Source organism: Panthera onca, chromosome B2, assembly GCF_046562875.1.
Source record: "Panthera onca isolate mPanOnc1 chromosome B2, mPanOnc1 haplotype 2, whole genome shotgun sequence".
In the NCBI taxonomy this organism is placed as follows: Eukaryota; Metazoa; Chordata; class Mammalia; order Carnivora; family Felidae; genus Panthera; species Panthera onca.
In genome coordinates, this window is record NC_138343.1 from 30003160 (window position 1) to 30019044 (window position 15885).

The following is a 15885-nucleotide window of genomic DNA, read 5'->3' on the forward strand; positions in this document are numbered from 1 at the left end:
TTGGTTACTGTTCTCTGTATCTCCTCAGAGACCGATTTGCTGAGGAAAATCCAAAGCAAAGGAGAGAAAGGAAAAGTAATTATCCTTAGAGGAATAAAGGAATCATGTAGTGGGGAATAAGAGGGACTTAGTGGTTTCATGTGGCGGGTGTACTTCCAGAAATCTCCCACTCTGGCACATTGTCATTCTCCCCCCATACACACACCCATGGGCCCACATCCCCCCACTCTCCACACACAGGCAAGATCTTTGTGAAGTCTGTGCAGCGTTGCATTGCCCTGGCCCAGCTCTTGGTGGAGCAGAACTTGCCAGCCATTGCCATCCACTGTAGGATGCCCCGAGAGGAGAGGTGAGGGAGAGATGGAAAGATGTCTTGTGTCCTTGGGAGGAAATGAGACCCCTGAGATAAAGGACTGTGAACATTTTTATGATTGTCTTTCTGACAAAGGCTTTCTTGGTATCAGTAGTTTAAAGGTCTTCAATAACGAATTCTTGTGGCCAGCAACCTATGTAGCCAAGGCATGGACATTAAGCAGGTGAACTCTGCCATCAACTACCACTGGCCTGGTGATTCCAACACCTACCTGTAAGCTGCACACCCACACGGACCTCCCAGTGTCCTCTCCCAGCCCCTGATTTCCTATGTATTCATACATTACACCCTCGTCCCTCCTTTTGGGTGTCTTCCTACTTTGGGGTCTTCCAGTGCTACCCTCTGTCCCCTTCCAGGAGGCCAGTGCAGGCCAGTTGCCCGAGGGGATTGTCCATCACATTTATGTCAAGTGAAAACAATGCCAAGATCCTCAGTGACGTGCAGGGTCAAACTGAGGTCGATGGTACTGAACTGCCTGATGAGATGGACATTTCCTCCTCCAGTGAGTATTGATTGAGTATGAAATTGGTTCCTCCAACCCTTCACAGTCCCCTTGTTCCTTAGAGACTTTGTCTTGAACCATGTCGTGCAGAGAATGGTGCCTGATGCCTAATGGGTGCCTGACAAGTTTATGTCCCCCGACCTTGATGCCATGTTGGGATGTTTTCTTCATTTCTATGTCCAGTCCCTTTCCTCTCTCATCCAGTTAGTTGTTTTTGCATCCCAGTGTCTCCTCTGACCCCACACCCCACACGAACACCTGCATGTATAGGGGTCTGTGTTTCTGCCAGTCTCACTTAGCCTTCCCATGCCTTATTGTAACTGTGCATGTTTTCTCTGCAGTTGCAGTCATGGGAGAGGACGCACCCATTCACAGAGCCTGATGCAGGTCTCACACCCAGGAACCAGCAGATCATACATGACTTGAGCTGAAATCAAGAGTCAGATGCCCAACCAACTTACCTACCCAGCCACCCCTACAGTTTATACTTCCTAATTAATTTCTTTTTAAAAATATTTTAACTGTGAATATAGTTGAAAGACACGATTACATTAGTTGCAGGTGCACAACACAGTGACTCAAATTCTGAATACATTCTCTGTTTTTGAGAGAGAGACAGCCAGAGCAGGGAAGAGAGGCAAAGAGGGAGGGAGGGGGGTGGGAATAAGAGAATCTCAAGCAGGCTGATTCCTGTGGGGCTGGATCCCATGACCCGGGGACCATGAGCGGAGAACCCACTGCCACCCAGGGACTTCACCCTCTGTCTACACCATGCTGTGCTCACCAGAGTGTAGCTGCCACCTGTCACCAGACAGTGATGTTGCAGTATCACTGATGATATTCCCTGTGCTGTGCCTTTTGTTCCTATGACCTGTTCCTTCCATACCTGGAGCGTGTGTCTCCCACTCCCCTCACCCACTGTGCCCATCCTCCCAACCTCCTTCCCTCTGGAAGTCATCCGCGAGTTCTCTGTATTTATAGGTCTGATTCTGCTGTTTGCTTGTCTATTTATTCATTTGTCTTGTTTTGTAAGTTCCACATAGGAGTGAGATCATGTGGTATTTGTCTTTCTCAGTCTGATTTCTTTCACGTAGCAGACACACTGCCCTGTTTGTCCATCCATGTTGTCACAAGTGGCAAGATCTCATCCTTTTTGTGGCCGCATAATATTCTAGTGTGTGTGTATATATGTGTGTGTATATACCACACATCTTCCTTAGCCATTTGTCTGTGGCAGGAACACAGGTTGTATCCCTGTTGCTTTTGAAAACAATGTCACTCACTGAACATCATTTGGGATGAGGGCGCCCCCTGGTGTCCGGGCCCCTGTCCAGGTGCTGGACCTGAAGGAGACCCTAGGGAGGCCCTGGCTGAGGAGGAGAAAGGCAGCTGGGTCTTCTCTCCTTAGTCCTGTGGCCGCACGTGGGATGAAAGGTCAGGGGACATCCCCCACTGCTCTGCTCTTGGGTGGATACTGACTGAGAAGCTTTAGTGGGGTCTGGACTGTAACCCAGGTAGAGATGTCTGAGCAGAAGCCTGGGTGTCAGTGGGGAGAGGAAGAAGTTTCTGAGCAGCCCTGGAGTCCACAGGGGTCAGGCTCAGGGGTGAGGAGGGATTGCAGGAGAGGAGAGCTCAGGAGCCCGTGCCATTGCTGAGGTGTCTGTGTTCCTGTGCACCTTGTCCTCCAGCCCCGTGATGATGATACAGGGAAAACCGAAAAGTAGAAACACTTCCTTGGACTCCTACTTCTAAATGTTTCAAAACTCAGTGAAACGAAAATCATTTCTGATGTGGAAATAGCATCTCAATGTCTATACAATGCTCCATAGTGTGGACATGTGCACTCACAGTTTGTGAGTTGACCCCACCTCAGGCGCTGGGCTGACGGCACTGAGTCTGCTAGGGATTCTCTCTCTCTCCCTCCCTTTCCCTCTCTCTCTGCCCTTCCCCTGCTTCTGTACTCTCTCTCCATCTCTCAATAAAAATAAATAAACCTTAAAAATAAAAGAATTGGTGTTTTCACTTTGGGGGATAAATACCCAAGAGTGCAATTATTGGATTATATGACGAGTCACTATGTTGTAAACCTGAAAGGAATGGAACAGTGTGTGTAAGCTGCATTCAAATACTAAGAAAAAAAAAAGATTATTAGAAATATTAGAGAACGCTTTGGAAAGGAAGACACGAAATGTCACACAGAAAACACACAAATGTTACCTATATTGGTAATAAATAAACACAAAGAAAATGAGAGTGTGGAATATGTAGAGAGACTGGTCCTAGAGGTGTGGTGATGAGAGGATTGCAAAGCAGGGGGCTAAGACTCTCCAGGAGCCAAAGCCTCGGTCCCCTGGCTCAAGCCACTTTTATTTTTGCAAATTGTTGACAACAGCAAGCACATACAACATAGTATTTGGCATCTTGACAGGTCATGTACCTGCAGTGTTTTCCATACTGGGTCATGAGTACATCTGGCACCAGATAAAACATTCTTATCCCCACAGTGGCCCCCGGATGATGTCCTTCTGGAGAGAACCATAACTCCCAGTGGCTTTCTGTCCTGGGAATGAAACTTCTTTCAGTTTCTTGCTGCTCTGTCCCTTTCGTTCAGGACATTCTTACAGTGCATCCGGCCTGCTGTTCTCCAGCATCTTTCCCTTTCTCTTTGTTTACGACTGTAGGAGGACATGGCATAACCCGAACTGTCATCGGTCGATATGTTGACGGGCTCGTCGTCTCTGGCACAGATTGTACATGCAAAGATAAATACATCGCATGTTAATGCAAACAGAATAGCAGTAGAGAAGCTAAAAATCTTAACATGCTCTACAGGGCTTAATTTTCCTCATCCCTCTGTTATACTTTCTAAGACCTTAGAACAGGATAACATGTCCAGATTGGTTTTGAAAATCTCATATATCTGTGCTTGCAGATGTTGAATGTCCATAGACACATTAGATTGTCGGAGCAAGTGTCTCTAACATCATTCCATGGAAATTTAGTGTTATTAAACGGTAATGCGGCTACACATACTGATGTAGTGTTCCAATCACATTATAATATTTGTCTTTGTAGCTCAGTAATTGACCTCCCAGCAGCATCACACAGCCTGTTGTAGGCCTGCAATCTCACTGGACTGTCTACTGTCAATATCCTGCTGTGTCTTCCAATGTTGGTGCGATTTCTCATGCCATTGTTGTAAAAATTGTACTGTCTGCACAGATTGGTGCAACGAGACAGCCGCAGTAGCTGCGGCCACAGTCACAGCAATAATGCCTATGAGAGCTGCAACAAGCATTCCAGCAAACCCTTGGTTTCAGTGAAGAACTCATAAAGCGGGGTCCATCAGATACATTTCTGAACAATGTTGCCATGGTGGAGACATGCGAATCAGCAGCCACAGGCCAGGGCGTGCTCTCAGTAAATATAAGCCTTTGGATGAGGGAGTAAAGGGTATAGAATTGTTAAGACAACTGTATAATGCGCAGTTAACACAGATTATAAGGGCCTCAGAATCATTCCAAACTCTCTGTCCCTTTAATAGTACGCATGGCAAATGGACACAAGCCCGTATGTACCAGGTACTATTGACCGTGAAAGATAAAGTAGAAAATGTTGCTGGAGCTTTTTTATACTATGTGCCCTTCCAGGTATGGAAAGGGTGGGGGGCAGCAGTTAATTTCCATAGATGCTTTTGTAAGGGTCCTGGTTGTAAATGAGGACTGGGCGCAGAAAATCCCCCACTGTGCCAAACAACAGAGTCATTAGCAGTGGTGAAGATGGTAAGATTATGAATCTCTGAGATTCAGGATGTGGGGTGCGCAGGGAAGATTGGGGACACCTGACTTGACCTCAAGTACTGCAGGAGTATTAGAATTTTTAAAACTCTGTGCCTCTATCATTTGCTAAAGACAACATGGTGGGTGAGAAACAGAGTGAGGAAAGTTCTGCACGGAGGCAATAGACATGGGGCAGGAGTTGGCGGAGTCATGTCAACATGTTGGATTTTTAGGGGAGGATTTTGTTTGCATGTATTTAGTTGTGTTTCATGTTGTTGCATAGGAGTAGGACAGCATGTTTGTATGGGGAACAGCTGAGGCAGCAGAGAGGGGGAAATGGATGATGCAGGTGCCCAAATGGAGGGGCAGCCTGAGACAGGAGGGGCGCCTCCACCCTCAGTAGAAGGTGAGGACACAGGTGCAGATGGGCGAGAGGGTAGGGAGGAGGTGCACTTCTCATGAGAGTGAGAAACAAAGGAGCTCATCACCTCAGAGAGGGGAGCAGGGAGGGGTGCAGGAGACTGAGGAGGGGGGAGGAAGTGAGAAGCAGCCCTCTCAGGAGGGGGACAGTGAGCTGACTGGGGAAATGGCATCTGGAGAGAGCAGGGCTGGGACCCCTGAGCTCTGTCCTCATCACCTTAGAGACAGAGAGAGCTCCAGCAGCAGGAGCATCTATCATAGACTAGGAGAAAATGCAACAAAGTAGCTCAGGTGTGAGAATTACCATCCTTTCTACTTTGTCCTCATTCGCTTTTCTCATTTTTAATTTTTCTACAGGGAATATACATCACCTCATATATATTGTACATCATACGTACACATCATAACCAGTTTATACATGTTTCTTTACACTTTAGAAAGGAAGGAGATGGTAGGAAAGTCAGCAGCTCAGGCCACTGAGCTGGGGGCGGGGGGGAGGGGGGGGACTGGGCCTGCCTGTCTGCGCCCTGGGCAGGGGACTCACAGAGACTTTGCTCCATTTCTCAGGACCCTGTTCTCTGGGGGTGGGAGGGCGGGGGCAAGCACGATCTTTCTCGTGCTTCTGGGGTGTGCTCCTTTATTCATTTATTACTATCTTGTCAGTTTAAATACTTTCTAGATGATGGGTTTTGTATGTTACATGGCATATTAAGCTATTCTCATGGGAGTACTTGTCCATACAATCAAGCCCACCTGCTTCAGAAATGAAAATTCAAAGGCAAAATAGTTCAGGGAAAAGATGATTGGTCCTAAAGTAGAAGATCAGAACCCGAGTCTTGATTAATGGTCTGAGGATGATCTGTCATGTGTTAGGGATTTTAAACTAGTTTATGTTTTGAAAACATCACTCCAGCACATACAAGAGAACCAGCAGATAATCACAGATATCCAAAAATAAAGATGTCATCTGGTAATCCCTCATCCCCCAGTCACCCAAGTTCTCTCCCCAAAATACATCACAATGAGTCATTTCTCCTACCCCCCCCCCAAAAAAAAAATACATCCATGCATATACGTCTACTGTTAGTTCATAAAGAAGTTCAGGGCAGAGACTGGGAGAAGATATTTGCGAATCACATGTGTGATAAAGGACTTGTTTTAGAACACCCATAAAACCCTTAAAAAGCAACAATAAGCCAAACTCATTTTAAAAAATGAGCAAATGCCTGATCAGACAGCTCACCACGTAGATATACTCCTGGCAAATAAGCACATGAGCAGGTGCTCACAGAAGGTGTCATTAGGGAAATGCAAAGGGAACAACAGTGATCTGCCATCACACTCCTATCAATGGCGGGAATCCAAACACTGATAATATCAACTGCTGACCAGGACTTGGAGCAACAGAAAGCCTCAGTCACTAATGGCAGGAATACAAAGTAACACAGTCACTGTGGGCGTCAGTCAGCAGCTTCTTATAAAGCCAAATACAGACTAAGCATGGGAGCTGCTGATCCCTCTCTGAGGTGTTTACCCAACTCATTAGAGAACTCCTGTCTGCACAACAAGCTGCATGCACATTCTCATAGTGGGACAGCCCATATCTCTGGGCTGCACGTCCTGACTTCCTTCTAACACTACTTCGTGGAAAGGGACAAAGCATAAAGAAGAACTTCACGGGGAGAATCTGGGCAAGACGACCTTAGCCGGGGGGTGAAGGGTCACTTCATCAGTGATGACCAAGTGATCACTGTATGCTCTTGATATGTTGTGTTGAGAATGGCCCGTCCAGTTGTGGTCTTCCCAAACCCATAGCCTGTGGCAGCCTAATTCACAATGAGGGTTAGTCTACAATGTACCTGAAAGTCCTCCTCAAACATCAAAAAAAAAAAAAAAAAAAGGGAAAGTCTGAGAAATGGTCACAGCCTGAGGGGCCTGAAGGATATGAGTGGACTATCCTGGATGGGATCCTGGAAGAGAAAACAAAACCAATGAAACAAATCCCGTGTGGGGTTCAGTAGTAGGAATGATGACTATTGCGTCATCATCTGTGGTAAATGCATGAGGCTGAGTGAGGGTGGTGTTAACAACAAGGCAACCAAGTGTGGGGCGTACAGGGACTCACGCTAACTGTGTAATTCTCTGTAAATCTCAAACTATTCTAAAATAAAACCGTTTCTTTTTTACAGTAGCCCTCAAACAATTACTAGGTCCAGGAGGAAAAACTGTCTACTTTTCAGTTTTCCTGGGGTTGTTCAAGGGCCTGGAGAGAGGGGTTGTGGGGAGGACAGAGGGAAACTACAGACACAGGACAGGGCTCAAGGATCTCCTCTCCTCTGCTCCCTGCCCCACCCCTGCACCTGCCCCCAGGGCTGCCAAGAAGGCACCTTCATTCCCCCTTTCCCTGCTTGCTCAGCCTGACCGAGGTCAGCCCAGTCCTCTCCCCTGGCCTTGCAGAACCGGAGAGCGACAGCGCCCCCGTGTGGCCACAAGGATGACGACAGAAAACCCGAGTGCCCTTTGGGCTTCTCCCCAGGTTCCCACTGGGACCTTGACCCTGGAGTCCCTGTCAGGTGTTCCTGCTTCTGCTTCCAGGGCTACAGGATCCTCCTCCAGGGAACCAAGTCTGGATTGTCCACTCCTAAGATGTGGTCGAAGAAGGGGAGGAGGAGGAGGTGGGTAATGACCTGGAATCTGAGGAGGCTCCTGGAGAAGTGAGCAGAGGTAGGAAATTGTGACATTAGGGGATGAAGGCCAACAAGAGAACAGGAGGAGGAACCAGGGGCCAGAAGTAGGGGAAGGGTCATCTTAGGGGACCCTCGTGGGGAGACGAGTGGTTCTGGAAGGGGCACAGGGGTATCTGGGTGGGGCCCTGGTGGATGTCCCTGTTTGGACCTGATGGTTATTCACAGGAGTCAGTTCTGTAATTGGTCAGGAAACTGTACTTAGGTTTAGGCCTTTTTCCATACTTACAAAACAAATAGTTCCAAAATCCCGGAATGAAGGAGAAAGAAGAGAGAGGGGAGGTGGTTAAGGGGCTCCCTTTCTTCCAGAGCAAGACCCCCTTTTGCTGGGGAGGCAGAAGGAGGCAAGGAACTGAGAGGAGGGACAGCAAGGTGTGTGCACCCTGAAGGGAACTGGTTCTAATTCTGGAGTTTCCGGATCCCACTCCCTGGGCTAAGATTTCACAGCCACCTGCCGTCCACCCCTGTGTCACCTGGAGACATTCTCTCTTTGTGAACACCGGAAACACTCCTCCAAGAGGAGCAGCCCCATAGCCTCCAACAGGGAGGTTCCCAACAGCTGGGGCCCTGGAGGCTGCGTTCCTGGAGCTCAGAGACAGGACGTGGGGTGGAGGCTGGACACTGCAGGGGCTACAAGGACATGAGCCATGAGTCAGGCCCAGGCTTCTGCCTACCATTTCCCCCAGGACCCAAATGTGTCCCCTCCCTGCTCCCCAGGCCTGCAGGACCCAGGCATCTCAACACCATGCCCAAGATTGACAAGGGGGAAGCCCCTGTGCCAGGGGGTCAGACCCCCACATTTGGAGCCTGGAAGGTGGCCCCCTCCCCCACCTGGAGAGCGCAGGACCCTGGCATGCTGCCTCTTCCTCCCCTTGGTGCACCCTCGAAACAGGGTCTTGGTGGACCCTCGAAACTCAGACTGCCGTCTGGGTCCCTCAGGCCTGGCTTCCTGTCCCTGCAAACTGTGAAATCACAACCTCTGTTTCTGTTGCATCTACAGACCTCACATTGTCATTTCTGTACATTGTCACTCAGGTACAGACAATTCTGACCTCCCTGTGATTGTCTCTCTAAGCCATGACGACCCAGGGGTTTGAGGCGTGTTCTAACTTCCAAATATTTGGGGATTTTCCAGAGATACTCATGTTACCAATTTAGTGTCACTATGGTTACAGAGTGTACTCTATAATTTCCATGCCTTCACGTTTATTTAGGGCCAGTCTGTGGTCTATTTTGGCCCATGAAATGGTTGAAGTCATGTAATCCCTACCTGTTCTATTAATGAGAGAAGAGTATTGATCTTCAAATATAATAGCTAATTTCTCCATCTCTTTACCTGACTTCCACTTTATGTGTCACCTGTTTTAGAGCTCTGTACTGAGGGTCTTCTCCATTCATTGCTTTGTTTTGCTGCAATGCTGACCTTTTGTCCTTACAGAAAGTCCTTCTTTGTCTCTAGCGACGCTCCCTATGTGACAGCCTATTTTGCTTCAGGTTAATGCAACAGTCCAGACTTCTTATACTTTTTACTCCCATGGGATATTCATTCCTTAACCCTTTAAGTTTTAACTTATCTTTGGGTTTGTAGCTCAAGTGTTTCTATTCTACACAGTGTATAGTCCTCTTGATAATTATGCACTCGGATAACATCAACCTTTTGATTGGAATTTTACTTGGTTTATATTGAATATGATTCCTGACATGGTAGGATTTGGGTCTATCATTTTGCTCTTTGTTTCTGAAGTGTGTCATGTCTTTTCCATTCTTGTGCCTCTTTTCTACCTTCCTTTGTTTCAAGCAATTAGTTTTTGTTTATGCTTCGATTCCTCTGGTGGCTCTTCAGCCACACTTATTTCCGTTAATTTTTATTGAAGTTGTAGGGACTGAAACCTGCATCTTTCACTTTTCACAATCTACTTAAGGCAACATTGAACTCCATCCAGTACATACAGGGATAGAGTTTCCTTTAGCCCCCTCAGTGCTAGTATTGTTACATGTGTCACCAGCATACATTGTCAGTCAGATAATATCATGTACCTCTTAGTGTTTGCAACAGTCGTATGTCTTTTAAAGAAGTTAGGAAGAAAATGTACATATACGGAATAACACCATTTCTGGTGTTAATTACTCCACTCTGTTTATGAGTTAACATCTGGTGTCATTTCTTTGTGGCCTGCAGGACTTCCTTCAAAATGAGATCATGGCGGGGAGCTTGCAATGAATTCTCCTAGCTTCTATTTATCTAGAATACATTGACCTAAAACTTACTTCCTCACTTATACTTACTAGTTTAAATGTATCTTTCCTGTGTCATTTCCTCCCTATTGTTTTATTTTTGGAGGTTTCCAGATGAGATAAAATGCCCCAGGTGTGAATGCACAGTTAGAGGAATGTCACCAATGGTTTAGACCCATGGAACTAGTAAGATGAGGGCAATAGAGACGGGTCCCTTATCCTGAGTTTCCTGATGCCCCTTTGCATCTGGTCCTCGTCCCAGTCCCCAACCTGGGCGGCCACTGGTCTCCTTTCTGTCTGCACTTGTGACATTTCTCATTCTATTACATTTCTCACCAGGAGGCTCTCCTTATCTCCAGCAATGTGTTCCCTTTTCAAATCTCTTTTCCCCCTGATGTTAACATATCAGCCTCCTCGTGTCACAGTTTGCCTGGCACAGCTGTTCCATCAACTTACATTCCGCCTGTCTTCTCATACTGAAAGTGCACGTATTTTTTTTAATGTTTCTATCTTTCTTTTTGAGAGGGAGAGAGCGGGGTGTGGAGAGGAGGGAGACAGAGAATCCGAAGCAGGCTCCATGCTGTCAGCACAGAGACTGAACTGAGGCTCAAACTCACAAACCATGAGGTCATGACCTGAGCTGAAGTCAGATGCTTAACCAACCTAGCCACCCAGGTGCCCTGAAAGTGCACGTTTGTACACAGCACGCAGTGGGACATGTGGCTGTGTCTACAGGGCGTAACATCTTCAGCCTACTTCTCCCCAGAAGAATTGTAGGGCTCCAGAGGACTCTGTTCCTTTTCTACGTCTCTGCTCCTTTCCTTGAACATTTCCAGCATTTCTGCTCATCTCTTCCTCCTAAACTCTCACATCACAGTCCTTCCGACTCCACCCTGCCCCCCTCCTCAGCACCTGCCTCGTGTAAAGTGTCTATGATGCCAACACCCAAGTCCAGTTTCCAAGGTCTCTGTCATTATCCATTGCGATGCCACAGATTATAACATGATTCTGCAGCTTCATATGACATCATTACAGCAATAACAATAATAATAAAATAATATAAACATAATAATAGTTAAAGTGTAAAGACAGGGGATGAGGACAGCTCCAGCTAAGCTGTCTCATTAGGTTGCAGCCAAGATGCAACTAGAATCGCAGTGATGCGAAGGCGTGACATGGGCTGGAGGGTCAAGGTCACGCCCCCCGTGTGGCTGCTGGCAGGGAGCTTCAGTGTCCGTGGGCTCTCAGGGGGAAGCCTCAGCTCCTCACTCGTGGGCCCGTCCGCAAGTGAGGATCTTTCTGACAGGGCACCTGCCTTCTTCCAAATCCAGGATCTGAGAGAGGGAAGGAAAGAGAAGAAGGGGGAGAAGAAAACCACAGTCCCTTTGAGACCTGATCTCTGAAGTCACACACTATCACGTCCCCCTTATTCTGTCCATGAGAAGTGAGTCACTGAGTCCAGTCTGCACACAAGAGGAGGAGAATTAGTTCCACCTTTTCATGAGGGGAATATCAGTGAATCTGTGAACATTTTAATACCACACGTCCTGTGTGGAAGGTGTTGTCAACTGTGAAGATTTGTCTTTGGTTTTTTTGGGGTTTTTTTTGTTTTGTTTTTAAATATATATTTATCTTAAGAGAGAGAGAGAGAGAGAGAGAGAGAGAGAGCATGAGCAGGGGAGGGGCAAAAAGACAGGGAGAGAGAATCCCAAATAGGCTTCATGTTCAGCAGGGAGATCCAACCGGGGCTCCATCACACGACCCAGAGATCATGACCTGAGCCGAAATCAAGAGCCAAGACGCCTAACTGACTAAGCCACCCAGGCGCCCCTGTCTTCTTTTTGATTCTCTCATGTGGAAATGGAAGAGCCTCAGTGTGGTTTTCTTTTGCTTCTCTTCTCTGGTGAGTGATGAGCTTCTCAGATCTATATGCTCAAGCTTTTTGCACTAAATTAGAGGAGTTTTCAAATGGGATTTCTTCAAATATTTTTCTGCCCTTTTCCTCCTTCCCGTTTTTGGAGTCTGATCATCTGTTTGCCTTTTTTTATTGTCTGTGGATTTCTGAGGTTGTGTAAGTTTCTCTTCAATCTTTTTTCTCTGATGTTTGGATTGGATAATTTCTATTGATTTATATTCAACCTCATTGATTCTTTACTCTGCCTTCCCAGGCCTTCTGTGAAGTTTACCCATTGAACTGTCACTGCATTTTTTCCCCTTTCAGTTCTAGAATGTCATTTTGGTCTTCTCTGTACATTCTACTTCTTCATTCAGGTATCCTTTCTGTTCACCCTTTGATAACTCGATTTTCTTAAATTCTTTCAACATATATTTATTCATTTTTTGATGCTCGTGGCCAAGTTTGGTGTGGATTGCAACATCTGGGAATCGTCACACAGGGAACATGCTTGTGTTGATTTTTGCATAGTCACACATTTCTGTTTCTCTGCATGTCCTTTATTTATTTATTTTTAATTTTTTTAAATGTTTATTTATTTTTGAGACAGAGAGAGACAGAGTATGAACGGGGGAGGGTCAGAGAGAGGGAGACACAGAATCTGAAACAGGCTCTGAGCTGTCAGCACAGAGCCCGACGCGGGGCTCTACTCACGGACTATGAGATCATGACCTGAGCCGAAGTCGGACGCTAACCGACTGAGCCACCCATGTGCCCCATAAAATATGTCCTTCAAAAGTGGATTGTGCATTTTAGTTTTAGCAAATCTGAAATCTATTGTCTTTTTTTTTTTTTTTTTTTTTTTGACGATTGTGTTTTTCCTAAAAGTGTTTCACTAGCATGGACTCCACTATGACGTGAACATTGTTGACTGGTGTTATCTATACCCAGTTTCTCCCACCTCCAGGGTCTGCATTTTATCCCGGGTCTTGAGTGAGCCTCCCTCCAGCTGCGTGGTTTGGGGGTCAGTCAAGGGTTTGTGCAGGTTCTCCTCAGAGTTTGGTTCTCACCTCCTCTGTGGTTGTCTTGTTCCTAGTATTTCCCCCAAACTTCTAAATGTCCTCCCAGCCACAAAGTCTGACCATCCTTCACCCATTGTAGTCTTATCTTTCAAGTAAACTCTGTGCCCTATGTGGGGCTTGAACTCATGGTCCCAAGATCAAGAGTTGGACGCTTTATAAGAGACTCTTAAATACTGAGAACAAACTGAGGGTTGATGGGGGGCAGGGGGGCAGGGGGGGCAGTAGGAGGGGAAAGTGGGTGAAGGGCATTGAGGAGGGCACCTGTTCGGATGAGCACTGGGTGTTGTATGGAAACCAATTTGACAATAAATTTCGTATTAAAAAAAAGAAAATGATGGGAATTATTAGATAAACTTCTATATCTTGTTATAAAAAATAAAATTAAAAATAAAATGAGACCTCCCTCTGGTGCCTCCTGCATTATCAGCAGTGTCTCCTGAGTGTCCCCCAGCCATGCAGAGTGTGGTGCTCATCTAGGGATTTTGACCGAGTTTCTATTCAGATTTCAGATCTCAACTCTGTTGCTCCCTCACTTTCAAATTTCCCCTTTAAATGTCCAGCTCCTTGGCACTGTGACTGCTGTCATCTGCCCTGTGAGCCACTGGGCTGCAGTTACAGTGGGGAGGGGAGCAGCCAGAGGGGAGAAAGCTCTGAACTTGTGGTTCTCGTCCATTGTAGTGGTGGTTATTCAAGATTAAAGTTCTCTTGTTTCTTCCTGCCTGCAGTTACTTTTCATGGATTTCAAGTATTTATTTTAACGTTTTTCTTCAGTTTTGATAATTGTCTTCTGGGGAGGAACTAACTCCACCCCATCCTCCTGCCATTACTAAAGTCTCACCTGAGAGAGGATTTGGGGTGAAAAGGTCCTAGCCCGTGATCTGATCTTGTGAGAACAAGGTGGATTCAGGCACCTGTGGTTCCGTGTTCAGGCTTCTCCAACTGAAATACAGGGAGGCCCGGGATCTGGGCACAAGCTGACTACATATAACCCATACTGACATAGAAGGACGCCGCCATGCCACCTCTCATCCACTGCCTCTATAGTATTAGCCAAAAATCTCTCTGTACATGAACATTTTCTTACATTATCTGCACTGAGTCACCAAAAGGCGGCAAAGTTTCAATGGAGGCCTTGGGGGGTTAAATCTGAAACAAGCTCCGCCTTGTCCTCCATCGTCCTCAAAAGCTGCAATGACCGTGACTCTCCCCATCTGACTGTTGCTTGTAGCCTTCATCAGGGAGACGCCCGTATTCCTCCCTGTGCTCTGGGCATTTGAGCTGGAGGCTTCTCTCCAGTTCTGAGGAACACCAGCCCTCAGAGATGTAAGTGCATCGGCATCATCAGATCCTCCTGAGTAACAATTGTTTTCCCCCCAAAGAACAAGGGAGGATTTCTCACCTCACAAGGGGTCTTCTCACATCACCAAGGTATGAAAAGTGTACGGAATCCTCCCTGGGAAGTGGACATGGCACAATTTCTTGAGTGCCAAGCTCGTACCCGGAGGCCTCAGCCAACTGCCAAATCATGGGTCGGGAGAAGACAGCTCCTCAGCTGTTCTACCTGAACCTCCGGGCTCTAAGGGACTTGTCCACAGATCTTCCACCTGCTACTGAAGCATGTTTCACTGATGGGACAGCTCGGTGTTCCCATGTGGCAAATGCAAAAAAGTACTGCGGCCATCTGCCAATGATGGGAAGCTGCTACCACCACACAGCAATGGAGACTCGGTGCAGTTACGGTGACAGGATTGCCCAAAGGTCACACAGATGACCCTGACTGAAGCTCATAGATTCATCAGCTTTTCTGAATGGAACTGTTGATTGTCAGACCATGTGACTTTTGAACACTGAGTTTGAAGGGGGTGAAACCCCTTATAAAGAAGGTGAAGGAATCTAGACTAACATTGAATCTTTACGTTCCACATTACATGCCCAGGAGAATGGATTTCAGGAACAGCACCAGATTTACAGGATCAGGATCTGCATTTTTAACAAGATCCTCACAGAATTTGCTTACATGCTGGGACGTCAGCAGCATGGTTCCAGGACCATGTTCCTCAAGGTGTGGTCTCCAAGCACCGCTGGGGCACCGCTCAAGAGCACATTCACAAGCTCTGTCCCAGAGGTGGTGCAGCTGGTTCTCTGTGGATAGATGCACCCAGGAAGGTGCCTTGTCAACAAGCACCTAGGTTCTCATGCACTCAAAGCTTCAGGACTGCGCTGTAGAGGGTGGGAAGTCTGGGCAGGGCTGGGCTGTGGGCTGTGGATGGGACGATGATGTGAGGCACCTGGAACACACCCGCCGAGTCTTCTCCCAGCAGCCAGTGCGGCAGAGACGTCTGATACATGGACAACGCAGATGTCATGCTCTCCTTGAGAGTCACCTGATGTGATGGCAGGGAGTCTGTCACATTTGTCTCCTCGTGGATGCCCAGTATGGGTGCAACGTGGCTCTGGTAATGAACACACTTCTGAGCAGGTGTCATGAGAGGCCATGGGGAAGCATGTCCAGTTTAGGGATACAGGGTCAGCTGATCCTTGGTCCACTGAAGATAAAGAATGGGACTATTTTCCCTGTGAAGGAGTCCTGAACAGTAACATGGTGACCTCTTGAAAAAATACACCCTGGTTTCCCTGGGGTGTCGTTATTGTGCACCTGCCTGGTCCCTGCTGAAGAGTCAGGTGGAGATGGCTCTCAATCCCTGTCCTGTGCCTCATCTGTATGACTTCTGGCACAGGACAATGCCAGTGGACGTTGGCCCTCAGGGAGGGAGGGCACAGTCTGGGTCCGCCCCCTTCCTGGATGTCCGCTCTCCCCAGGCTTGTTGCTGTGGTGACTGCCCTGCATCTGGGGGA

At 47.2% G+C, this 15885-nt stretch overlaps 2 protein-coding genes and 1 long non-coding RNA gene across 9 annotated transcripts in view; 1 reads left to right on the forward strand and 2 right to left on the reverse strand.

The window, feature by feature from the left end:
• LOC132666874 (class I histocompatibility antigen, Gogo-B*0101 alpha chain-like) overlaps positions 1-15885 on the reverse strand; it is a 426482-nt gene that overhangs the window by 323486 nt on the left and 87111 nt on the right. The gene's annotated exons all lie outside the window — the stretch shown is intronic.
• LOC132666876 (patr class I histocompatibility antigen, A-2 alpha chain-like) overlaps positions 1-15885 on the reverse strand; it is a 538163-nt gene that overhangs the window by 256183 nt on the left and 266095 nt on the right. The gene's annotated exons all lie outside the window — the stretch shown is intronic.
• LOC132666887 (uncharacterized) lies at positions 733-1533 on the forward strand. The gene is made up of 2 exons (XR_009604888.2): positions 733-875; positions 1217-1533. It is a non-coding gene; the product is annotated as an uncharacterized LOC132666887 (long non-coding RNA).